This window comes from Lissotriton vulgaris, chromosome 6, assembly GCF_964263255.1.
Source record: "Lissotriton vulgaris chromosome 6, aLisVul1.2, whole genome shotgun sequence".
NCBI classification, from domain to species: domain Eukaryota; kingdom Metazoa; phylum Chordata; class Amphibia; order Caudata; family Salamandridae; genus Lissotriton; species Lissotriton vulgaris.
Window position 1 is genome coordinate 314838692 of NC_141694.1, and position 26599 is coordinate 314865290.

Consider the following 26599-nt stretch of genomic DNA (forward strand, 5'->3'; position numbering starts at 1 on the left):
CTGGCAAGCAAACACACCTTCCCAAATGTTACAAATGTTACAGTACCACCAGAACAGAATTAGAGAAGAACATGATCACGAACAAAGACGTATGAAGGACACGAAAATGAAAATGTTAGTTGCTCAGTCAGTTCCAGCTGACGGTCAGAAAAAGGGCATGACACAGTCCAATAATTCAGAAGCTCCTGTTAAAGGGACATGCAACTATTGTAAACAGCCAGGTCACTATATAAACGATTGTGCAGTTCTGAAACACAATATAGCTACAGGTAAAACTAAAGAAAGACCGCGTCAACCTAGACAGGACCAGGTCCAACAACAAGTACCACAGAATATCCAGCCTATGCAAGCTCCACAACAGACAGTACAGACCGTAGCGGTACCACAGCCACAACCGATTGCCGCAACACAACATGCAACGCAACAGATGTACCAGTATGCCCAAACTGATTATCCCGATTATCAGCGATACACATGAAACAGCCTAGAGAGGGAAGTTGGCTTGCCTCTTATTGAGGTTCCTGTAGATCAAGAGGGTCCTTACGTACATAGCCAAGTGTTAGGAAAAGATAGAAAGTTTTTGATTGATACAGGGGCAAGCAGGACGACAATAAGTCACGACGAGGTTCCAGGGGCACCCCTCTCAGGCTCCCAGAATGTTTCCCTTGGATTTTCAGGCAAACCTATTGTAAATGAAGTATCGAAACCAGTACCTCTTTTAGTTGGTCCATTGTCTCGCACTACAGATTTGTTATTAACGAAATCATGTCCAGAAAACTTGTTAGGTATCAAGACACTGAAAGCTCTAGGAGCTGTGATTTGCTGTTCTCCGGAAGGAGTAAGACTGTTTTTACGTGACTTCAAGGGTCACTATGTGTTGAGAGATATTGATCCCAGATTACAGAATGTTCCTGCACATTTATGGGCACAAGGCCCCACTGATGTAGGTTGTATGCACATTACTCCATACCGTGTCACACTCAAGCCAGGAGTAGTACTACCACGAATCCGACAATACAAGTTACCCCCAGATGCTGTAGTGGCTTTACTGAAAATCATTGACAAGCTCATTACACAAGGAGTGGTTGTAGAAACCGACTCGAATTTATGTAACTCCCCTATCATTCCAATTCTTAAACGTACTGACCCAAATGCACCCCCAGTTTATCGATTAGTGATCGATTTGCGAGAACTGAATAAATGCATTGTACCACAGTATCCCGTGGTCCCAGACATCTCGTCTCTATTGACTGCCATTGATTCCGAAGCAACGTTCTTTACTGTAATTGATCTGAAGAACGCTTTCTTTAGTGTCCCAATCGATCCGGAAAGCCAATATCTCTTCGGATTCTGTTTAAGTGGTCGAAGCTTCAAATTTGCACGCGCACCTCAAGGATTCACAGAAAGCCCTAGCATCTATAGCCAAGCACTGAAAAGACAACTTGACAGTATACACATGCCTGACAACACTGCCCTGCTACAGTATGTCGATGATCTATTGATCACCGCCCGCAGCGAACCTGAATGTGAGCAAGCATCACTGACGGTTTTGCATTTCTTGGCTGACAAGGGGCACAAGGTGTCCCCTTCAAAGCTGCAATTCTGTGTTCAGCAAGTGGTTTACCTTGGGCACTTGCTGTCCAAAGGGGGGAGACAGCTAACACCTGACCGTATCCAGTTAATTGTAAACATGTCACAACCCAAGACACAAAAGGAGGTACGAGCTTTTATAGGCCTCACTTCTTACTGTAGACAATGGATCCCTCAGTATGCATTTCTAGCGAAACCACTCATACAGTTGACAACCCAGGAGGCAGCGACATCGACTGTCCTCCCTTGGACTCAGGAACATACACAAGCTTTTGACGAATTAAAGAAAGCCTTATGTCAAGCACCTGTTTTAGCGACACCATGTTACAGCAAGCCTTTTACACTTTTTGTCACAGAACGAGAAGGTACTGCATTGTCAGTACTCACTCAGGATCAAGCAGGTTCACACAAACCATGTGCCTATTTTTCTAGTACATTGGATCCAGTAGCCCAGGCTCTGCCTGCGTGCTTGAAATCAGTAGCAGCAACAGCTCTAGCAATCAGACAAAGCGATTCCATAGTGTTAGGACATCAATTGACAGTACAAGTTCCACACTCCGTGGAAGTTCTTTTAAACCGAACACAGACTCAACACTTGACTATAGCACGACTGACAGGCTATGAATTGACATTGTTTCAGCCACACATAGAAATCAGACGTTGTAATACATTGAATCCTGCTACACTTCTGCCATTAAGTGAGACAGATCCATTGGCACATGATTGTATTGAAGTCATTACCATCACGACGAAACCCAGACAAGACTTGACAAATACCGCATTACCAGATCCAGACCTGACACTTTATGTGGATGGTTCATGCATGAGAACAAGCACAGGAGAATTAGTGGCCGCCTACGCAGTCACGACAGAAACTGAAGTCATAGAAACGAATTGTATTGACACCCTGTCAGCTCAAGCAGCAGAGCTCATCGATCTGATTCAAGCCTGTATTCGAGCAAAGAACAAGAGAGTTAACATATACACAGATTCACGTTATGCTTTCGGAGTCGTACACGACTTCGGAGTACTCTGGCGAGAGAGAGGTTTTTTGACTTCTCACGGTGCCAAGATCCAGCACGGTCCCCTCATTCAAGCTCTGTTAGACGCAATACATCTGCCTACAGCGATATCCATCATGAAGTGCAAGGCACATACGAAAGTCACAGATACAATTTCCCAGGGTAACGACCTGGCAGACCGAACAGCCAAGCATACAGCTCAGACTCAGACTCACCCAACTGATCTGACAAAGACAATAGTCCCGACACCGACACATTGTATGACAGTTAAGGATCCCGCCCTAGATGTAATTGACATACAGATACATGCTACACCAGACGAAATAAAGAAATGGACTGAACTAGGAGGGATCCAGACAGAACAGGGATGGATGACGAAGGGAAAATCTACATGGTTTCTCCCCGACTCTATGGTTCAAGTTATCATTAACACAGTACACAGTCCTGCACATTTAGGAGAAAAAGCCATGTTAGACAGTATTCAAAACCTCTGGTTCAATAAACATTTACGAGCAGCAGCCAAACAGAAAGTGCGTACTTGCATGATCTGTTGCCAGTTCAACCCAGGTAAAAGCATTCCCGTAGAGCAAGGTGGATTTCATCCTCCTGATCACCCTTTTGAAGTTCTCCAGATGGATTATATCCAGATGGAACGTTGTTGAGGATTCAAATATGTCCTCGTAGTTGTACGTGCACTCTCCCGTTGGACAGAAGCATATCCAGTCCCAGATTACACTGCTCCGACCACTGCCAAGCAGCTGGTTCGTGAATTCTTCCCAAGGTATGGCTTGCCCCGTATCGTATACTCAGATAACGGTCAGCCATTCTCGTCCGAGCTTATGAAGCAGGTATCACTCCTGCTCGGCTATCAATGGAAATTCCACTGTGTCCGACATCCCGAGGCAGCAGGTCTCGTGGAACGTCATAATCAGACTCTGAAAATCCGTCTTGCCAAGATCTGTAGAGAAAAAGGCGTCGACTGGATAGTAGCTTTACCAGTTGCACTCTTTTATATGAGAATGGTCGCACACTCTAGAACAGGGCTATCCCCGTACGAGGTGGTCTTTGGTAGGCCACCGAATATGTGGGGGACGCCTCTACCGAGAAAAATTACAGATGTTGACTGTAACATGCTGACAGATTACCTTGCTTCCTTGATGTCTGCACTACAATCATGTCGTTCACAGGTTGCTGCAGCCTTTCCCGACAACACCGAGGTGAAGCCACATGAGGTTGTTCCGGGGGACCTGGTGTTCGTGAGGAACTTCGACAGGAGAAGTCCGCTGGAGCCCCGTTGGCAGGCGCCGAAGCTCGTGTTATTGACTACAAGGACTGCGATTAAGGTGGAGGGCCGTAAGGGCTGGCTTCACTCGAGTCATGTTAAAAAATGCCATGGACTGCCGCCAGACTTAGATTCCCAGCCCTGCCCTCCTCCAGAGACTGACTCAAAACTCCCCCTGGTAGAGAAAACTTCTTCTCAGGAGTATAAATTAAAGTTGAGGTCTAGCAAGTCAGACAGTTTAATTGTTTAAGTCCTCCCCTAGGTGAATCGGTTAGACAAGTTTCTGACATGTATCCCCTAGACCCCAATAGAGAGAGAGATAGACAGAAACAGCTCAAGAAACGTGAATATTGTAAATCACTTCGTAGTCACTGTATTGTGACATTATTGATTATGTTTTTCTGAGTCTTTTGATTATTGCTGCAAGTATACTGTTGCACATATATTATCCTATTTTCAAGCGTGCACATTCTTCCTTAAATGTCACTGCCGAGCACACTTTCAGTGAACTGCCCCACCATGAGTTATCTTACCGTCTTGCGCTGCGCAACAATACATTCATTAGTATGTTACATCATTCCCATCAGACCAGCAATGCTACTAATTGTTGGATATGTGGCCGACTCCCTCCCTATCAGAAATACAAGGGAGTTCTGCCCCTCTTTCCGTACCCGTTCACACACAATGGTTCCTGTGGTGCATGGTTTAGTTTGATTAATTCTTTAGACTCCAATTCCGTAGTTTACCAGGGCAATTGGGTATGGGGAAATTTGAACACCGTTCTGCATAAAGTATGTTTCCCTGACAAGGAGGGTCTTCCCAAAAGGACAGGGACTGATCTAGAAAACGAAGTATATGGATTAGGTAACTTTACACTTAACCTCATGATTCTGAATGTTGAATCCGAAACCGAACCAGTCTTGCCCGCTATGTCCGTATTACCAGTCAAAGGTGAATTATGTGTCAGAAAGAATGGTTCCGTACACCTGGGTCATAGTAGATGTACTACTGTGATCGAATTCAGTGATAAAGGCAAGTCTACATTTAAAGCTTCCCGTCATTCCTATTTCGTTTGTGGTCATACAGCATATATACGCTTACCTCTAGATTGGGTTGGTACCTATTACATTGCATTCCTTCTGCCACCTGTTTTCCTAGCCCCTCCTGATTATCATAGGGACTCCCATCTAGTACACGTTAGACCCAAGAGAGATCTCCCGATTGTCGACTACACTGAAACGGCATGGGAGCAGTATACAGATTTCAATAAAGGTTTCTTTCCTTACTTAGGTGCTGTCTTTAATAGTAAACTGATACGTAAATTAACTAGAACCCTCGAAGCAGTAGTGAATGAAACTACTTCCGCCCTGGGCAACTTAACGGAGGAGCAGTCTGCTATGCGGATTGTTGTTCTTCAAAATGGTCTCGTCCTTGACGTCATCCTGGCCGATAGGGGCGGAGCCTGTAGAGTCATCGGATCGAGCTGCTGTGTTTTCATTCCAGAAAACGCGCCATCAGTATATAGAGCCATAACCCGTCTTCACAAGATTGCAAGTCAGATACACCAGAATCCAGGCACCTGGACTTGGTCCGGTTGGTTCTGGAGCGTGTTATCAGCCTGGGGATGGAAAGTCCTATCCTTCCTAGGAATAGCCCTTCTCATAGTATTCAGTTGTTGCCTATGTCTGCAATGTGGGCCAGCGATTTGCGGCTTGTGCGCCACGACATGTATTCCTAATTCAAGTCCACGTTCAAAACACCGTAAGAAGAAAGAAGAGCAAATGATGTTACATGAACAGATTGATAGATTAATGAGGATTGATACCTCATGAAGGGTCCGTAGGGGACAAGGAGGGAATGAGGTAATATGAATTTTTATGGTCAATTGTGTCCCCTAACATAGACCCCAACGGCTCCATGTATGTGCTTCAAGTACATGTATGTTCCCTCCACTTCCAGCTATGAAGACGCAAATACATTTGCGTCCAACGTTAACATGTCCTCTTTCAGATCCACCATGAATGGGTCGAATATTCAGTTCCTAAGTATGCCTTGCCACTGTCTTTACATGGTGCACTTTCACGTTTTCCTGGCTCTGGCGAGTTAGGCCCTGATTTCTGCCATCGAGCTTTTTCTGCCTTCTTCCTCTGGAAGCTGCAGCCTGGACCTGCATCCGTATCCCTGACCTTTGTCTTACTCCCTGCGCGTCTAGCGGTGCCCGGCTCGGCCTGATTGCCTGCCAAAACAGTATTCAGCCTTCAAGTTATCTGCTCCGCTCCTCGAAAATACATTCCTGTCTAGTAGTTTAGGTAAACATCCTTCCCAGCTGCAGAGCAAAGGGCCCGGCCTTTCTGTCTCCATGCAAGTAATTCATAGCTCCCGTTACCATGGTAGGCCCATGGCCCCTTCCTTTACACTTAGACACGTAGTCGCATATGCACGCACTAGCAGTCAGTATAGAATAGCCTCTGCCCGAGAGACCTTTCCTTCTAGATAATACAGTTCCTCAAACACAAGATACCAGATATGATTTGGGATTAGGTTGTTCTGACACGCCAGACTTCTGTCTCCCCGTATAGTGCAAATGTCAAGTCCCCTTCACCCTCCAGTTCCACGTCACTCACACGTCATGCTGCTGCGCGCGCATCTCTGCCATGTACTTCTGCTGACTCTGCAGGATTCTTCTATGGATCCACCCACCTGTTACACTTTCATATGACGTTGTCTAGCACACACCTCCGTGTACGCCTTCATGCACGCCTTCTGTTACGCACATGTGTTCTTATCTCTTTTCTCTCAGCTGTTACGCCTTCTGCATTCATCACCACTATCTGCATTGACTATATATATGATATTCTGTTAATAAAACATTGTACATGTTCATGTCTATCCCTTCCTGAACCCTCGTGGTGATGGAACATGATACCTGGTTCGAACCAATTCCTTTTTGAGGAATAAAACCCTTATAAACTCAGATGCCACGGACTCTGCCTCTCATTTTTGACTGAGTTATTCTTATTGAACTTTACCGCATAGAAATTAAGTATAGGTAATTTAAATTTACCACAAGACAGAGCAAGCTCCTATTCCATCTCCCTGTTCCAAAAATCAATTTAATATATGGTCCCAGATAGAGGACGTATCAGATATTAAACTGATAAGAACAGATTTTTTTATATTTTAATTTTTTTCCTACGTGTCAGGGCGTCATTTCCGGTTCAGATACATCAATCGTCACCTTCCACAACACCCTATTTATTCGTAAGTCGTTGGTAACAAACTTGGCAACAAGTGCGCAAGCTATCCAATTGACCTTTTAACTGTGAAGGAAAAAGGTCACGTTAATAAAATACATACAGTAAATTATTAGTACATTTACTCCACCTGTCTTCATCCTTTTTCTCCTCTCTCCGGTCGCCTAACAGGTTCCTGGATTGAAGGAAAAAAAATAAGAAGAAGTAGGTTAGTGGTCCCTCCGGGCCCCCTTGCGTGTACAAGCTGGCCTCCATTGGGATTGCCTTCGTTCCCTGAGTCTTTCTGGGGCCCCCGCCTGAACAGGCCGCCCCTTGGGTACTCAGGTTTTGTCTTTGCTGTCTCCATCTGATCCGTCCAGTGCTGCGTAGTCGCACAGGAGGCTGTGGATCATCTTACGGCATCCCAGGGTTGATGTCTCCTTTTCCCCTACTACCAGGCGGTTTCTGGAGAACAGAAGAACATCTTTGAAGCAGCACAGGAGCCTCCAGCATCCCTGGCGGTCTTCTAGTGCGTGTGTCCCTGGGAACAGTCCATACATCACCGAGGCAGCAGTGATGCAGGTCGTAGGTATCTAGGCCCTAAGCTCTGTGCCTATGGCCTTCAGCAGGTCCTGTGCGTACGTGCACTCCCAGAAGAGGTGGTATGTTGTCTCGTCCGCGGTGTACCCGCTTGGGCAGGACTTGTATCGGTAGAGTCTTCTTGCTTGCATGAAGGCTCTCACAGGGATTCCTCCTTGGATGGCCATCCAGGCGGTGTCCTTGTGCTGGTTTGTCAGGCGTTTGGAAGCGACGTTTTCCCACACGTGGTCTGCTTTGGCTGAAGGGAGAGCGCCAATCGGCTCGCTGATGTCTCTGGCACGTATCTGTCGTTGGACAAGTCGGGGGGTCCATCCGGCGGGGCTACATGCCTTCTAGCCGAACTCCTTTACGAACTTTTCCACTTTTTGTAGTACCATGGGGTCTCCCAGTTGTACGGGACGGTCATCAGCCACTCTGCCCATCCCAGGCGTCTCCACGTTGGCAGCAGGAAGAAGCGTGCCATCAGAAAGCCGGCATGGCTCTCGTCTTCGGCCCTCAGGGTGGTCCTCATGCAGTTGCACACAAAGGTTCCCCTCAGGATGGTGGCGATGTCCGGCACTCCCTTGCCTCCTTTGTCATGGGTTTTGAACATCACCGCCCTCTTCACTCTGTCCATCTTCAAGCTCCAGATGAAGTGGAAGATCATTCTCGTGATGGCCTTGGCCGTACTTGTCTGCACCGGCCATACTTGAGCGACGTACTGGAGCACTGGCAGGGTCTCGTTTCGCAGGACCAAAGACGTCCCTTCGATCGTCAGCTTCCGGAGGCTCCAGAGTCCCAGCGAGATGTTCAGGGTGCTCAGGATGCAACTCGTGACCTCCAGAACCATTCTTATGGGTGGTGATTTCAACTGCATAGTAGAGTTGGATGGACGCAGTGGGCCAGGCTCTGCAGGAATGGATGTGACGTCCAGGCTGTTGGTGGAGATGATAAAGGAGGCGTCCCTCCAGGACGTCATCGGGAGCATAGGGCCGAACGCCAGGAATTACTCCTGGAGCAAGTCGGACGGATCCGTGCGTTCACGGATCGACCTCCTACTCACCTCCCCGACAGTAAAGCCTGGGCGAAGGTCCATGGTCGCCGTCCACTTCTCTGACCACAGAGCAGTCAGTTTTGAGGGGGAACTTACAGGGAAGTTCCCCGCTGGCCCAGGTTCGTGGAAGCTGAACTGCTCTTTGCTGGACAATGAGGAGTTAGTGGCGAACCTCAGAGACGTGTACATAGAGTGGAAGGACATGAAGGGCCTCTTTCAATCCGCCAGCGAGTGGTGGGAATGGGTGAAGGTCAGGTTCCGGAGCTTCTTCCAGGATGCAAGCAGAGCTGCTGCACGGGAAAAGAAGAGGACGTTCAGGGAGCTGCAGAGCAAACTGCAGCAACTGTACGAACCCAAGCTCAGGGGATGGGACGTGGATGAAGACCTGGAAGACACCCGAAAAGGGCTCACGGACCACTTTAGGGAAGAATCCAAGAAAATCATCTTCAGGACCAGAACCGAGAACCTTGAGAAGGGCGAGATAGAAAAAGCTCCCAAAAACTCCTCACCAGGGCAGGATGGTCTCCCATGGGAATTCTAGAAGACCTTTTGGAGGGAAATAGCAATGGACTACATCACCATGATTGAGGAAGGGATCAAAAATAACAGCTTTCTACCCTCTTTCAACCAAGGAGCAGTAACACTAATACACAAAAAAGGTGCGGCAAATGACATTAAAAACTGGAGACCCATCACCCTCTTAAATGTCGACAACAAAATTTTAAGTACATGTATTACCAACAGAATGAAGAAAATCCTAAAGTCTGTCATCCACCCAGACTAAACATGTGCGGTGCCTGGGAGAAAGATCTGGGACAGCCTCATCACCATCAGAGACGCCATATCTAGAGCACTAGAGGAAAAAAAACCCTAGGGGTACTCTCCTTAGACCTACAGAAAGCTTTTGACAGTGTATCGCACGACTACATGTTCCAAGTCTTAAATACAATGGGGTTCCCCCCCTCTTTCTGTAAAATCATCAAAATGTTGTACTTCAATGCAACAAGTAGGATTATTGTGAACAGCAACTTCTCACCAAAAGTAAACATCAAATCAGGAGTCCGCCAAGGCTGCCCTTTGTCACCAGCACTTTTCATCTGCGCCCTGGAACCCCTGCTTTCCACACTAAGAAAAGACAAAGTCATCAAAGGGATCTTCGTCCCTGGAGCCAAGGGAGAGGTAGCAAAATGTGTGGCATACATGGATGATGTCACAGTCCTGTGCCCAGACCCCTCCTCAGCCAAAAGAGTACTGCTTCACTCAAAAATATTCGCACAAGCATCCGGGCTGGCCCTCAACGTAGAAAAAAGTACATGTCTCACCATAGGGAACTGGAATCATCTGGCCAAACTAGACGTCAAAACAACTCAAAGGCCAACCAAAATACTCGGCATCCTCTTTTCAAAGGACACAGAAGGACAAGCGAACTGGCCCCCAATACAAAGCAAAATAAACCAAAAATGTGGGTTGTGGAAGAAGAGATCCCTATCCATGACAGGGAAGGTCATGGTAATCAAAGCAGTAATGCTACCACTAGTACTGTACCTTGCTATGATTTTTCCCCCAGACAAATCTACACTGAGACACTTGCAAAAATGTTTGTTTACCTTCCTATGGAACTCAAAAATGGAAAAAGTTAAAAGAACAATCATGTTTAAACATACACCAAACGGTGGTAAGAATGTGCCCAACATTTACCTATACATTTTCACAACGTACTTCTGCCTATGCCTGAATGCGGTGAAGAAAAAAAAAATTGGGCTGCACACTTCGTCAGGTATGGAGCAGGAAACATCCTGCACAAATACAAACTTTTGCCAAGAGACAACACCGTACCTGTGGCCTTTTTCCAGCACAAACTCTACGCATGTCTACAACCATTTCTGCAGATGCTGAGAACACTTGAAATAGACACTGACCACATGGGAAACAGAACAATCCTAAAGAAAGAACTTGAAAATCTGGAGAAAATGGAAATGGTCAACAACTGATCAGGAAACCTTTCCCAAAAAGTCTGGGAGAAAGTAAACCACCAGGACTTCACCAACACCCAGAAGGACATCTCTTGGCTGGCGGTCAACAATGCCCTTCCAGTAAAAACTTTCCAACACAAAAGAGATCTGGCCAAGAATACGAAATGCCCAAGATCAGACTGCCCAGGAGAAGAAACTGTCATGCATTGTTTGTGGTTGTGTGTATTTGCAAATGCTTTTTGGGAAAAAATGAAGAAACTTATTAAGGGGATCACAAACCTTGACACTGTGACATATGAACAGATTCTTTATGGCCTAGGAACCCCCCTGTCAAATAATAAAGACATAAAACTGTGGAGGATACTATGCGCTGGGAAAGAAAGCCTTTGGATAACAAGGAACCTAGTCATGTTTAAACACAAAGACTTAAATGTTAAAGATGCCATTCATATATGTCTAGATAAACTGATGACTTACTACTACTCAGACATAAAACCTATGGGTAAAGAGAAAGCAGAAAAAGACTGGAAGCAAAAACAATGGGCAGACTGGGTAACTTGAATGTATTAAGGAAACACTTTAGCATAAAAGTGTTCTCCAATTTGAAAAATATCTTGGTGGAAAACCGCTAAGTAAATGCATGCGTGCATTACCTAGACAGGTTAAAATGTCTACCACCCTATGGGATTGGTTAAAATGTAAATTGCACACTCCAAATTTTTAAATAAAGTATATTTTTACAACAAAAAAAAATCTGTTCTTATCAGTTTAATATCTGATACATCCTCTATCTGGGGACCATATATTAAATTGATTTTTAGAACAGGGAGATGGAATAGGAGCTTGCTCTGTCCACTCCACGCCCGGGAAAAACAATGCTGTTGAAAAATAGACTAGAAAACGAAAGTAGCGCTTCACTACCAAACCCTGTAAAGTGGTGCTATTGTGTTTGCGTGTGAATAAAAGCAAACTGGTCACTGTGTCTTGCCTTAATTATGTATGTATTTTACTTAATTGCCACTTTGCGGCCACCCGGCCGTGCGTTATTTATTTCTTTAACTTTTTTTTTTCTTCCATTTTTTCCCTTCTCCATCCGGACGCTGCACTTTGAAAAGAGACAAACGTGGGAAAAAGACTGTTTTTGCAGCAGCAGAGTTTCATTGGTTTTTGGATCCATTTCACTGGGGAACGAATGGAAGAAGGTTCTCAGCAAGTCAGTAGGAGGGAGAGAGGGAGGGAGGGAGGCAGGGAGGCAGGCAGGCAGGCAGGCATGCAGAGAAGTGGGCACTGACCTTGGCTTCTCTGAGCAAGAAGAAAAATACAGAGATCTTTTCCTTCTATGCCCGCCCCGCCCGTCCCCGAATGGCCACGCCGAATCTATTGGCCTCAGGCTGCAGGGGAGCAGTGTCCCGGGTAAGCGAGGGTGAGGGTCCGGCCACTTCCGGTCAGGGAGCTGTCCAGGGCTTCCTGGCCTGATTCCCAGCATCCCCTGGCTGCCAGGCTTTCCGGCCAGCCGGCCGGAAGCAGTGGGCACGAAGGGGCGGGGCATGCAAATACTAGAAAGAGAACAACGTGGGTATGCAAAGTGACGCCTAATGAGGCGACAGCTGAGGAGGACTCTGGGAGCCGGGGGAAGGCCTGAGGCCGGGGCAAGGCCTGAGGCCGGGGCCTCCTTTCCACCGGCACATGCTGAGCTTCTGCCGGGAGTCAGAAAAAGAGGTGAAAGGGCGGCCAGCGACGGTGCGAGGGAAGACCCCGGTCCTGGTCACCAAGGTAGATTGCTTCGGGAGGCGTTAATTCTGCCACCATTCAATGTACAGATCAAGTCAGAAGTTCGAAAGGGATGCCCCCCTGTCACCAGCACTGTTCATATGCGCCCTAGAACCCCTACTAGCCACCCTTAGGAAGGACAAAATCATCAAGGGGATCTTTGTCCCAGGAGCTAGCGGGGAAGTAGCAAAGTGCATAGCCTATATGGATGATGTGACAGTACTATGCCCAGACCCCGCTTCTGCCAGGAGGGTCCTCCTACACTCCAAACTCTTTGCACAAGCTTCAGGGCTGTCCCTGAACATAGAAAAAAGCATGTGCCTCATCATAGGCAAATGGGACAACATGGCCAAGCTAGATGTAAAGACGACCAGGAAACCAACAAAAATTCTGGGAATCCTTTTCTCAGAAGACACGGAAGGTCAAGCTAATTGGCCGCCAGTACAACAAAAAATTGCACAAAAAGTAAGCTTGTGGAAAACTAGAACACTATCCATGACCGGGAAGGTCATGATCATCAAAGCTGTTATTCTTCCACTGATTTTGTACTCTGCCATGATCTACCCTCCTGACAAATCTACGCTGAGACAACTGCAAAAAAGTATCTTCAACTTCCTCTGGAACTCCAAAATGGAGAAAGTCAAAACGACCATCATGTTCAAACATACACAAAACGGGGGCAAGAATGTCCCGAATTTATACCTGTACCTTTTTACAACGTACTTTTGCCTGTGCCTAAACTCAATAAAACAAAAAAGAAATACCGCCGCCCATTTTATCAGGTATGTGGCAGGAGACATTTTCCACAGATTCCAGCTGATCCCCAGGAACAATTTACTACCTGTTGCCTTTTTTCCTCACAAACTATATGCTGTACTTCTACCATTCCTGCAGATGTTGAAACTGTTGGAAGTAGACCCAGACTGCATGGAAAACAGATCGCTACTGAAAAAGGAAATCGCAGGTCTAGAGAAAATGGAGATGGCAAACAACCTGACAGAAAGCCTCTCCAAAAAAGTATGGGAAAAAACTAACCACCAGGATATTACCAATTCCCAAAAGGACATGTCATGGCTGGCCATTAACAACCCCCTCCCAGTCAAAGCCTTCCAGCACAGAAGAGGACTCCCCAATACAGCCAAATGCCCAAGACAAGACTGCCCTGGAGAAGAAACCATCACCCACTTCCTATGGAACTGTACCTTTGCCAAGACCTTTTGGGGGAAAATGGGCGGAGTCATTGAAGGGGTAACAAGCCAAAAGCATATCACATATGAACTCATGTTGTATGGCCTAGGGTCCTCCTTGTCAAAAAATAAAGACAGGACCCTATGGAGAATCCTATGTGCAGCTAAAGAAAGCCTATGGGCAACACGAAACCTAATGATGTTTAAGCAAAAAAATCTAGACGTAAAAGATGCAATCCATATATGTCTTGATAAACTGATGACTTTCCTTTACTCTGACATTAAACTATTTGGAAAAACTACTGCTGAGGGGAAATGGAAACAGGAGAAATGGGCAGAGTGGGTAAGCTAAAAAATACACTTCAGCATAAAAGTGTACTGATAAGAAATATCTTGATGGAAAACCGGTAGGTTGGTGCCTGCGTGCACCCCCTACTCAGGTTCAAATGTACACCACCCTATGGGATTGGTTAAAATGTATCTCTGAAATTGTTTTATAAATAAAGTATATTTTTACCAAAAAAAAAAAATCTATTCTTATCAGTTTAATATTTGATACGTCCTCTATTAGGGGACCATATATTAAATTGATTTTTGGAACAGGTAGATGGAATAGGAGTTTGCTCCGCCCACTCCACGCATCAACCTTGTATTGCAGTACCTCCAGGAATGGTGCACTTCCCCACCCGGGGAAAACAATGCTGTTGAAAAATAGACGAGAAAACGAAAGTAGCGCTTCACTACCAAACCCTGTAAAGTGGCGCTATTGTGTTTGCGTGTGAATAAAAGCAAACTGGTCACTGTGTCTTGCCTTAATTATGTATGTATTTTACTTAATTGCCACTTTGCGGACACCTGGCCGTGCGTTATTTATTTATTTTTTTAACTTTTTTTTCTCTTCCATTTCTTCTCTTCTCCATCCAGACGCTGCACTTTGAAAAGAGACAAACGTGGGAAAAAGACTGTTTTTGCAGCAGCAGAGTTTCTTTGGTTTTTGGATCCATTTCACTAGGGAACGAATGGAGGAAGGTTCTCAGCAAGTCAGTAGGATGGATGGAAGGAGGGAGGGAGGGAGGAAGGGAGGCATGCAGAGAAGTGGGCACTGCCCTAGGCTTCTCTGAGCAAGAAGAAAAATACCGAGTCCTTTTACTTCTCTGCCCGCCCCGCCCCGCCCCGCCCGTCCCCGCACGGCCACGAACGGCCAAGCCTTATCTATAGGCCTCAGGCTGCAGGGGAGCAGTGTCCCGGGCAAGCGAGGGCGAGGGTCCGGCCACTTCCGGTCAGGGAGCTGTCCAGGGCTTCCTGGCCTAATTCCCAGCATCCCCTTGGCTGCCAGGCTTTCCGGCCAGCCTGCCGGAAGCAGTGGGCAGGAAGGGGCGGGGCATGCAAATACTAGAAAGAGGACAACGTGGGTATGCAAAGTGACGCCTAATGAGGCGACAGCCGAGGAGGACTCTGGGAGCCGGGGGAAGGCCTGAGGCCGGGGCCTCCTTTCCACCGGCACATGCTGAGCTCTTGCCGGGAGTCAGAAAAAGAGGCGAAAGGGCGGCCAGCAACGGTGCAAGGGAAGACCCCGGTCCGGGTCACCAAGGTAGATTGCTTCGGGAGGCGTTAATTCTGCCACCATTCAATGTACAGATCAAGTCAGGAGTTCGACAGGGATGTCCCCTGTCACCAGCACTGGTCATATGCGCCCTAGAACCCCTACTAGCCACCCTTAGGAAGGACAAAATCATCAAGGGGATCTTGGTCCCAGGAGCTAGCGGGGAAGTAGCAAAGTGCATAGCCTATATGGATGATGTGACAGTACTATGCCCAGAACCCGCTTCTGCCAGGAGGGTCCTCCTACACTCCAAACTCTTTGCACAAGCTTCAAATGTAAATGTAAATGTACAGGAATTTATATAGCGCAAATCACCGAGCGGTTTCTAAGCGCTTGCTTAGGGAACCCGTACTGGTATTCCCTTGTGAGATAACCCCGGCAGGGTATCCGCAAGGTGAAAGCCAGGCATCCCGCCGCGAGGGGCCGTTGTGGAGATTAAGCAAGCTATTGCCCAGAGTCGCAGAGTGTGAACCCGTGAATTGAGTAGGCACCGGAGCGAGAATTGTCGAGTCCATGGACATTTTTGGACTCAAGACCCCGCCGAGCCGGGAATTGAACCCTGGTCCCGGGCTGACCTCTGCTTCCAGGTCTGCCTCCTCTAACCAGTGAGCCACACTTCTCCACAGGGCTGTCCCTGAACATAGAAAAAAGCACGTGCCTCATCCTAGGCAAATGGGACAACATGGCCAAGCTAGATGTAAAGACGACCAGGAAACCAACAAAAAATCTGGGAATCCTTTTCTCAGAAGACACGGAAGGTCAAGCTAATTGGCCGCCAGTGCAACAAAAAACTTGCACAAAAAGTAAGCTTGTGGAAAACTAGAACACTATCCATGACCGGGAAGGTCATGATCATCAAAGCTGTTATTCTTCCACTGATTTAGTACTCTGCCATGATCTACCCTCCTGACAAATCTACGCTGAGACAACTGCAAAAAAGTATCTTCAACTTCCTCTGGAACTCCAAAATAGAGAAAGTCAAAAGGACCATCATGTTCAAACACACACAAAATGGGGGCAAGAATGTCCCGAATTTATACCTGTACCTTTTTACAACGTACTTTTGCCTGTGCCTGAACGCAATAAAACAAAAAAGAAACACCGCCGCCCATTTTATCAGGTATGGGGCAGGAGACATTTTCCACAGATTCCAGCTGATCCCCAGGAACAATTTACTACCTGTTGCCTTTTTTCCTCACAAACTATATGCTGTACTTCTACCATTCCTGCAGATGTTGAAACTGCTGGAGGTAGACCCAGACTGCATGGAAAACAGACGCGCTACTGAAAAAGGAAATCGCAGGTCTAGAGAAAATGGAGATGGCAAACAACCTGGCAGAAAGCCTCTCCAAAAAAGTATGGGACAAAACTAACCACCAGGACATTACCAATTCCCAAAAGGACATCTCATGGCTGGCCATCAACAACGCCTTCCCAGTCAAAGCCTTCCAGCACAGAAGAGGACTCGCAAATACAGCCAAATGCCCAAGACAAGACTGCCCTGGAGAACAAACCATCACCCACTTCCTATGAAACTGTACCTTTGCCAACACCTTTTGGGGGAAAATGGGCAGACTCATTGAAGGGGTAACAAGCCAAAAGCATATCACATATGAACTCATGTTGTATGGCCTAGGGTCCTCCTTGTCAAAAAATAAAGACAGGACCCTATGGAGAATCCTATGTGCAGCTAAAGAAAGCCTATGGGCAACACGAAACCTAATGATTTTAAGCAAAAAAATCTAGACGTAAAAGATGCAATCCATATATGTCTTGATAAACTGATGACTTTCCTTTACTCTGACATTAAACTATTTGGAAAAACTACTGCTGAGGGGAAATGGAAACAGGTGAAATGGGCAGAGTGGGTAAGCTAAAAAATACATTTCAGCATAAAAGTGTACTGATAAGAAATATCTTGATGGAAAACCGGTAGGTTGGTGCCTGCGTGCACCCCCTACTCAGGTTCAAATGTACACCACCCTATGGGATTGGTTAAAATGCATCTCTGAAGTTTTTTTTATAAATAAAGTATATTAAAAAAAAAAAAAAAATCTGTTCTTATCAGTTTAATATCTGATACGTCCTCTATCTGGGGACCATATATTAAATTGATTTTTGGAACAGGGAGATGGAATAGGAGCTTGCTCTGTCCACTCCACGCATCAACCTGGTATTGCAGTACCTCCAGGAATGGTGCACTTCCCCACCCGGGGAAAACAATGCTGTTGAAAAATAGACGAGAAAACGAAAGTAGCGCTTCACTACCAAACCCTGTAAAGTGGCGCTATTGTGTTTGCGTGTGAATAAAAGCCAACTGGTCACTGTGTCTTGCCTTAATTATGTATGTATTTTACTTAATTGCCACTTTGCGGACACCTGGCCGTGCGTTATTTATTTATTTTTTTAACTTTTTTTTTTCTTCCATTTTTTCCCTTCTCCATCCAGACGCTGCACTTGTAAATGTATTGGCATTTATATAGCGCACTACTTACCCGTAGGGTCCCAAGGCGCTTCGACCGCTGCGAAACCCTTCCTGGCTTCCCTGAGAGATGGTCCCTTAATGGGTATCTCCAGGGTGAGACCAGGCATCCCCCGCGGTCTGGTGGGGCCGTTAGTGAAGATGAGGCAAGCTAATGCCCAGAGTTGCCGAGTGTGATCGCTGATCAGAGTGGGCACCGAGGCGAGAGAATTATCGAGTCCGCTGACCCTGGTCCAGAAACCTGCCGCGCCGGGAATCGAACCCTGGTCCCGGGCCGTCCTCTGCTCTCGGGTCTGCCGCCTCTAACCAGTGAGCCACACTACTTCACTCTTTTCTCTTTGAAAAGAGACAAACGAGGGAAAAAGACTGTTTTTGCAGCAGCAGAGTTTCTTTGGTTTTTGGATCCATTTCACTGGGGAACGAATGGAGGAAGGTTCTCAGCAAGTCAGCAGGGTGGAGGGAAGGAGGGAGGGAGGGAGGAAGGGAGGCATGCAGAGAAGTGGGCACTGCCCTAGGCTTCTCTGAGCAAGAAGAAAAATACAGAGTCCTTTTACTTCTCTGCCCGCCCCGTCCGTCCCCGCACGGCCACGAACGGCCAAGCCTTATCTATAGGCCTCAGGCTGCAGGGGGGCAGTGTCCCGGGCAAGCGAGGGCGAGGGTCCGGCCACTTCCGGTCAGGGAGCTGTCCAGGGCTTCCTGGGCTGATTCCCAGCATCCCCTTGGCTGCCAGGCTTTCCGGCCAGCCGGCCGGAAGCAGTGGGCAGGAAGGGGCGGGGCATGCAAATACTAGAAAGAGGACAACGTGGGTATGCAAAGTGACGCCTAATGAGGCGACAGCCGAGGAGGACTCTGGGAGCCGGGGGAAGGCCTGAGGCCGGGGCCTCCTTTCCACCGGCACATGCTGAGCTCTTGCCGGGAGTCAGAAAAAGAGGGTAAAGGGCGGCCAGCGACGGTGCGAGGGAAGACCCGGTCCGGGTCACCAAGGTAGATTGCTTCGGGAGGCGTTAATTCTGCCACCATTCAATGTACAGATCAAGTCAGGAGTTCGACAGGGATGCCCCCTGTCACCAGCACTGTTCATATGCACCCTAGAACCCCTACTAGCCACCCTTAGGAAGGACAAAATCATCAAGGGGATCTTTGTCCCAGGAGCTAGCGGGGAAGTAGCAAAGAGCATAGCCTATATGGATGATGTGACAGTACTATGCCCAGACCCCGCTTTTGCCCGGAGGGTCCTCCTACACTCCAATTTCTTTGCACAAGCTTCAGGGCTGTCCCTGAACATAGAAAAAAGCACGTGCCTCATCATAGGCAAATGGGACAACATGGCCAAGCTAGATGTAAAGACGACCAGGAAACCAACCAAAATTCTGGGAATCCTTTTCTCAGAAGACACGGAAGGTCAAGCTAATTGGTCGCCAGTACAACAAAAAATTGCACAAAAAGTAAGCTTGTGAAAAACTAGAACACTATCCATGACCGGGAAGGTCATGATCATCAAAGCTGTTATTCTTCCACTGATTTTGTACTCTGCCATGATCTACCCTCCTGACAAATCTACGCTGAGACAACTGCAAAAAAGTATCTTCAACTTCCTCTGGAACTCCAAAATGGAGAAAGTCAAAAGGACCATCATGTTCAAACACACACAAAACGGGGGCAAGAATGTCCCGAATTTATACCTGTACCTTTTTACAACGTACTTTTGCCTGTGCCTGAACGCAATAAAACAAAAAAGAAACACTGCTGCCCATTATATCAGGTATGGGGCAGGAGACATTTTCCACAGATTCCAGCTGATCCCCAGGAACAATTTACTACCTGTTGCCTTTTTTCCTCACAAACTATATGCTGTACCTTTACCATTCCTGCAGATGTTGAAACTGCTGGAGGTAGACCCAGACTGCATGGAAAACAGATTGCTACTGAAAAAGGAAATCGCAGGTCTAGAGAAAATGGAGATGGCAAACAACCTGACAGAAAGCCTCTCAAAAAAAGTATGGGAAAAAACTAACTACCAGGACATTACCAATTCCCAAAAGGACATCTCATGGCTGGCCATTAACAACGCCCTCCCAGTCAAAGCCTTCCAGCACAGAAGAGGACTCACCAATACAGCCAAATGCCCAAGACTAGACTGCCCTGGAGAAGAAACCATCATCCACTTCCTATGGAACTGTACCTTTGCCAACACCTTTTGGGGGATAATGGGCACACTCATTGAAGGGGTAACAAGCCAAAAGCATATCACATATGAACTCATGTTGTATGGCCTAGGGTCCTCCTTGTCAAAAAATAAAGACAGGACCCTATGGAGAATCCTATGTGCAGCTAAAGAAAGCATTTGGGCAACACGAAACCTAATGATGTTTAAGCAAAAAAATCTAGACGTAAAAGATGCAATCCATATATGTCTTGATAAACTGATGACTTTCCTTTACTCTGACATTAAACTATTTGGAAAAACTACTGCTGAGGGGAAATGGAAACAGGAGAAATGGGCAGAGTGGGTAAGCTAAAAAATACACTTCAGCATAAAAGTGTACTGATAAGAAATATCTTGATGGAAAACTGGTAGGTTGGTGCCTGCGTGCACCCCCTATTCAGGTTCAAATGTACACCACCCTATGGGATTAGTTAAAATGTAGCTCTGAATTTTTTTTATAAATAAAGTATATTTTTACAAAAAAAAAAAAAATCTGTTCTTATCAGTTTAATATCTGATACGTCCTCTATCTGGGGACCATATATTAAATTGATTTTTGGAACAGGGAGATGGAATAGGAGCTTGCTCTGTCCACTCCACGCATCAACCTGGTATTGCAGTAACTCCAGGAATGGTGCACTTCCCCACCCGGGGAAAACAATGCTGTTGAAAAATAGACGAGAAAACGAAAGTAGCGCTTCACTACCAAACCCTGTAAAGTGGCGCTATTGTGTTTGCGCGTGAATAAAAGCAAACTGGTCACTGTGTCTTGCCTTAATTATGTATGTATTTTACTTAATTGCCACTTTGCGGCCGCCCGGGCGTGCGTTATTTATTTATTTTTTTAACTTTTTTTTTTCTTCCATTTTTTCCCTTCTCCATCCAGACGCTGCACTTTGAAAAGAGACAAACGTGGGAACAAGACTGTTTTTGCAGCAGCAGAGTTTCATTGGTTTTTGGATCCATTTCACTGGGGAACGAATGGAGGAAGGTTCTCAGCAAGTCAGTAGGATGGATGGAGGGATTGAGGGAGGGAGGGAGGCAGGCAGGCAGGCAGGCAGGCAGAGAAGTGGGCACTGCCCTTGGCTTCTCTGAGCAAGAAGAAAAATACAGAGTCCTTTTCCTTCTCTGCCCGCCCCGCCCGTCCCCGCGCGGCCCCGAACGGCCACGCCTTATCTATAGGCCTCAGGCTGCAGGGGAGCAGTGTTCTGGGCTAGCGAGGGCGAGGGTCCGGCCTCTTCCAGTCAGGGAGCTGTCCGGGCTTCCTGGCCTGATTCCCAGCATCCCCTGGCTGCGAGGCTTTCCGGCCAGCCGGCCGGAAGCAGTGGGCAGAAAGGGGCGGGGCATGCAAATGCTAGAAAGAGGACAACGTGGGTATGCAAAGTGACGCCTAATGAGGCGACAGCCGAGGAGGACTCTGGGAGCCGGGGGAAGGCCTGAGGCCGGGGCCTCCTTTCCACCGGCACATGCTGAGCTCTTGCCGGGAGTCAGAAAAAGAGGCGAAAGGGCGGCCAGCGACGGTGCGAGGGAAGACCCCGGTCCGGGTGACCAAGGTAGATTGCTTCGGGAGGCGTTAATTCTGCCACCATTCAATGTACAGATGAAGTCAGGAGTTTGACAGGGATCCCCCCTGTCACCAGCACTGTTTATCTGCGCCCTAGAACCCCTACTAGCCACCCTTAGGAAGGACAAAATCATCAAGGGGATCTTTGTCCCAGGAGCTAGCGGGGAAGTAGCAAAGTGCATAGCCTATATGGATGATGTGACAGTACTATGCCCAGACCCTGCTTCTGCCAGAAGGGTCCTCCTACACTCCAAACTCTTTGCACAAGCTTCAGGGCTGTCCCTGAACATAGAAAAAAGCATGTGCCTCATCATAGGCAAATGGGACAACATGGCCAAGCTAGATGTAAAGACGACCAGGAAACCAACACAAATTCTGGGAATCCTTTTCTCAGAAGACACGGAAGGTCAAGCTAATTGGCCGCCAGTACAACAAAAAATTGCACAAAAAGTAAGCTTGTGAAAAACTAGAACACTATCCATGACCGGGAAGGTCATGATCATCAAAGCTGTTATTCTTCCACTGATTTTGTACTCTGCCATGATCTACCCTCCTGACAAATCTACGCTGAGACAACTGCAAAAAAGTATCTTCAACTTCCTCTGGAACTCCAAAATAGAGAAAGTCAAAAGGACCATCATGTTCAACCACACACAAAACGGGGGCAAGAAGGTCCCGAATTTATACCTGTACCTTTTTACAACGTACTTTTGCCTGTGCCTGAACGCAATAAAACAAAAAAGAAACACCGCCGCCCATATTATCAGGTATGGGGCAAAAGACCTTTTCCACAGATTCCAGCTGATCCCCAGGAACAATTTACTACCTGTTGCCTTTTTTCCTCACAAACTATATGCTGTACTTCTACCATTCCTGCAGATGTTGAAACTGCTGGAGGTAGACCCAGGCTGCAAGGAAAACAGATCGCTACTGAAAAAGGAAATCGCAGGTCTAGAGAAAATGGAGATGGCAAACAACCTGACAGAAAGCCTCTCCAAAAAAGTATGGGAAAAAACTAACCACCAGGACATTACCAATTCCCAAAAGGACATCTCATGGCTGGCCATTAACAACCCCCTCCCAGTCAAAGCCTTCCAGCACAGAAGAGGACTCGCCAACACAGCCAAATGCCCAAGACAAGACTGCCCTGGAGAAGAAACCATCACTCACTTCCTATGGAACTGTACCTTTGCCAACACCTTTTGGGGGAAAATGGGCAGACTCATTGAAGGGGTAACAAGCCAAAAGCATATCACATATGAACTCATGTTGTATGGCCTAGGGTCCTCCTTGTCAAAAAATAAAGACAGGACCCTATGGAGAATCCTATGTGCAGCTAAAGAAAGCCTATGGGCAACACGAAAACTAATGATGTTTAAGCAATAAAATCTAGACGTAAAAGATGCAATCCATATATGTCTTGATAAACTGATGACTTTCCTTTACTCTGACATTAAACTATTTGGAAAAACACACTGCTGAGGAGAAATGGAAACAGGAGAAATGGGCAGAGTGGGTAAGCTAAAAAATACACTTCAGCATAAAAGTGTACTGATAAGAAATATCTTGATGGAAAACCGGTAGGTTGGTGCCTGCGTGCACCCCCTACTCAGGTTCAAATGTACACCACCCTATGGGATTGGTTAAAATGTATCTCTAAAATTGTTTTATAAATAAAGTATATTTTTACACAAAAAAAAAATCTGTTCTTATCAGTTTAATATCTGATACGTCCTCTATCTGGGGACCATATATTAAATTGATTTTTGGAACAGGGAAATGGAATAGGAGCTTGCTCTGTCCACTCCACGCATCAACCTGGTATTGCAGTACCTCCAGGAATGGTGCACTTCCCCACCCGGGGAAAACAATGCTGTTGAAAAATAGACGAGAAAACGAAAGTAGCGCTTCACTACCAAACCCTGTAAAGTGGCTCTATTGTGTTTACCTGTGAATAAAAGCAAACTGGTCACTGTGTCTTGCCTTAATTATGTATGTATTTTACTTAATTGTCACTTTGCGGCCACCCGGCCGTGCTTTATTCATTTATGTTTTTTAACTTTTTTTTTCTTCCATTTTCTCCCTTCTCCATCCAGACGCTGCACTTTGAAAAGAGACAAACATGGGAAAAAGACTGTTTTTGCAGTAGCAGAGTTTCATTGGTTTTTGGATCCATTTCACTGGGGAACGAATGGAGGAAGGTTCTCAGCAAGTCAGTAGGATGGATGGATGGAGGGAGGGAGGGAGGGAGGGAGGGAGGGAGGCAGGCAGGCATGCCGAGAAGTGGGCACTGCCCTTGGCTTCTCTGAGCAAGAAGAAAAATACAGAGTACTTTTCCTTCTCTGCCCGTCCCGCCCGTCCCCGAACGGCCACGAACGGCCACGCCTTATCTATAGGCCTCAGGCTGCAGGGGAGCAGTGTCCCGGGCAAGCGAGGGCGAGGGTCCGGCCACTTCCAGTCAGGGAGCAGTCCAGGGCTTCCTGGCCTGATTCCCAGCATCCCCTGGCTGCCAGGCTTTCCAGCCAGCCGGCCGAAAGCAGTGGCCAGGAAGGGGCGGGCATGCAAATACTAGAAAGAGTACAACGTGGGTATGCAAAGTGACGCCTAATGAGGCGACAGCCGAGGAGGACTCTGGGAGCCGGGGGAAGGCCTGAGGCCGGGACCTCCTTTCCACCGGCACATGCTGAGCTCTTGCCGGGAGTCAGAAAAAGAGGCGAAAGGGCGGCCAGCGACGGTGCGAGGGAAGACCCCGGTTCGGGTCACCAAGGTAGATTGCTTCGGGAGGCGTTAATTCTGCCACCATTCAATGTACAGATCAAGTCAGGAGTTTGACAGGGATGCCCCCCTGTCCCCAGCACTGTTCATATGCGCCCTAGAACCCCTACTAGCCACCCTTAGGAAGGACAAAATCATCAAGGGGATCTTTGTCCCAGGAGCTAGCGGGGAAGTAGCAAAGTGCATAGCCTACATGGATGATGTGACAGTACTATGCCCAGACCCCGCTTCTGCCAGGAGGGTCCTCCTACACTCCAAACTCTTTGCACAAGCTTCAGGGCTGTCCCTGAACATAGAAAAAAGCATGTGCCTCATCACAGGCAAATGGGACAACATGGCCAAGCTAGATGTAAAGACGACCAGGAAACCAACAAAAATTCTGGGAATCCTTTTCTCACAAGACACGGAAGGTCAAGCTAATTGTCCGCCAGTTCAACAAAAAATTGCACAAAAAGTGAGCTTGTGGAAAACTAGAACACTATCCATGACCGGGAAGGTCATGATCATCAAAGCTGTTATTCTTCCACTGATTTTGTACTCTGCCATGATCTACCCTCCTGACAAATCTACGCTGAGGCAACTGCAAAAAAGTATCTTCAACTTCCTCTGGAACTCCAAAATGGAGAAAGTCAAAAGGACCATCATGTTCAAACACACACAAAACGGGGGCAAGAAGGTCCCGAATTTATACCTGTATTTTTTTACAACGTACTTTTGCCTGTGCCTGAACGCAATAAAACAAAAAAGAAACACCGCCGCCCATTTTATCAGGTATGGGGCAGGAGACATTTTCCACAGATTCCAGCTGATCCCCAGGAACAATTTACTACCTGTTGCCTTTTTTCCCCACAAACTATATGCTGTACTTCTACCATTCCTGCAGATGTTGAAACTGCTGGAGGTAGACCCAGACTGCATGGAAAACAGATCGCTACTGAAAAAGGAAATCGCAGGTCTAGAGAAAATGGAGATGGCAAACAACCTGACAGAAAGCCTCTCCAAAAAAGTATGGGAAAAAACTAACCACCAGGACATTATCAATTCCCAAAAGGACATCTCATGGCTGGCCATCAACAACGCCCTCCCAGTCAAAGCCTTCCAGCACAGAAGAGGACTCGCCAATACAGCCAAATGCCCAAGACAAGACTGCCCTGGAGAAGAAACCATCACCCACTTCCTATGGAACTGTACCTTTGCCAACACCTTTTGGGGGAAAATGGTCAGACTCATTGAAGGGGTAACAAGCCAAAAGCATATCACATATGAACTCATGTTGTATGGCCTAGGGTCCTCCATGTCAAAAAATAAAGACAGGACCCTATGGAGAATCCTATGTGCAGCTAAAGAAAGCCTATGGGCAACACGAAACCTAATGATGTTTAAGCAAAAAAATCTAGACGTAAAAGATGCAATCCATATATGTCTTGATAAACTGATGACTTTCCTTTACTCTGACATTAAACTATTTGGAAAAACTACTGCTGAGGGGAAATGGAAACAGGAGAAATGGGCAGAGTGGGTAAGCTAAAAAATACACTTCAGCATAAAAGTGTACTGATAAGAAATATCTCGATGGAAAACCGGTAGGTTGGTGCCTGCGTGCACCCCCTACTCAGGTTCAAATGTACACCACCCTATGGGATTGGTTAAAACTTATCTCTGAATTTTTTTTATAAATAAAGTATATTTTTACAACAAAAAAAAAATCTGTTCTTATCAGTTTAATATTTGATACGTCCTCTATCTGGGGACCATATATTAAATTGATTTTTGGAACAGGGAGATGGAATAGGAGCTTGCTCTGTCCACTCCACGCATCAACCTGGTATTGCAGTACCTCCAGGAATGGTGCACTTCCCCACTCGGGGAAAACAATGCTGTTGAAAAATAGACGAGAAAACGAAAGTAGCGCTTCACTACCAAACCCTGTAAAATGGCGCAAACTGGTCACTGTGTCTTGCCTTAATTATGTATGTATTTTACTTAATTGCCACTTTGTGGCCACCCGCCGTGCGTTATTTATTTATTTAAAAAAAAAAGTCTTCTATTTTTTCCCTTCTCCATCCAGACGCTGCACTTTGAAAAGAGACAAACGTGGGAAAAAGACTGTTTTTGCAGCAGCAGAGTTTCATTGATTTTTGGATCCATTTCACTGGGGAACGAATGGAGGAAGGTTCTCAGTAAGTCAGTGGGATGGAGGGAGGGAGGGAGGCAGGATGCAGGGAAGTGGGCACTGCCCTTGGCCTCTCTGAGCAAGAAGAAAAATAAAGAGTCCTTTT

General features: G+C 46.7%; 1 non-coding gene and 6 pseudogenes across 1 annotated transcript; 6 read left to right on the forward strand and 1 right to left on the reverse strand.

The window, feature by feature from the left end:
- Positions 1–6934: 6934 nt before the first annotated feature.
- On the reverse strand, positions 6935–7102 carry LOC147707189 (U2 spliceosomal RNA; annotated as a pseudogene).
- A 4362-nt stretch (positions 7103–11464) lies between these two features.
- Positions 11465–11609, forward strand: LOC147707190 (U2 spliceosomal RNA; annotated as a pseudogene).
- A 2588-nt stretch (positions 11610–14197) lies between these two features.
- Positions 14198–14373, forward strand: LOC147707191 (U2 spliceosomal RNA; annotated as a pseudogene).
- A 2931-nt stretch (positions 14374–17304) lies between these two features.
- LOC147707192 (U2 spliceosomal RNA) lies at positions 17305–17500 on the forward strand. Its single transcript, XR_015297069.1, has one exon. It is a non-coding gene; the product is annotated as a U2 spliceosomal RNA (small nuclear RNA).
- A 2949-nt stretch (positions 17501–20449) lies between these two features.
- Positions 20450–20626, forward strand: LOC147707193 (U2 spliceosomal RNA; annotated as a pseudogene).
- A 2599-nt stretch (positions 20627–23225) lies between these two features.
- Positions 23226–23400, forward strand: LOC147707194 (U2 spliceosomal RNA; annotated as a pseudogene).
- Positions 23401–26003: 2603 nt separating this feature from the next.
- On the forward strand, positions 26004–26179 carry LOC147707195 (U2 spliceosomal RNA; annotated as a pseudogene).
- The last annotated feature ends 420 nt before the right edge of the window (positions 26180–26599 follow it).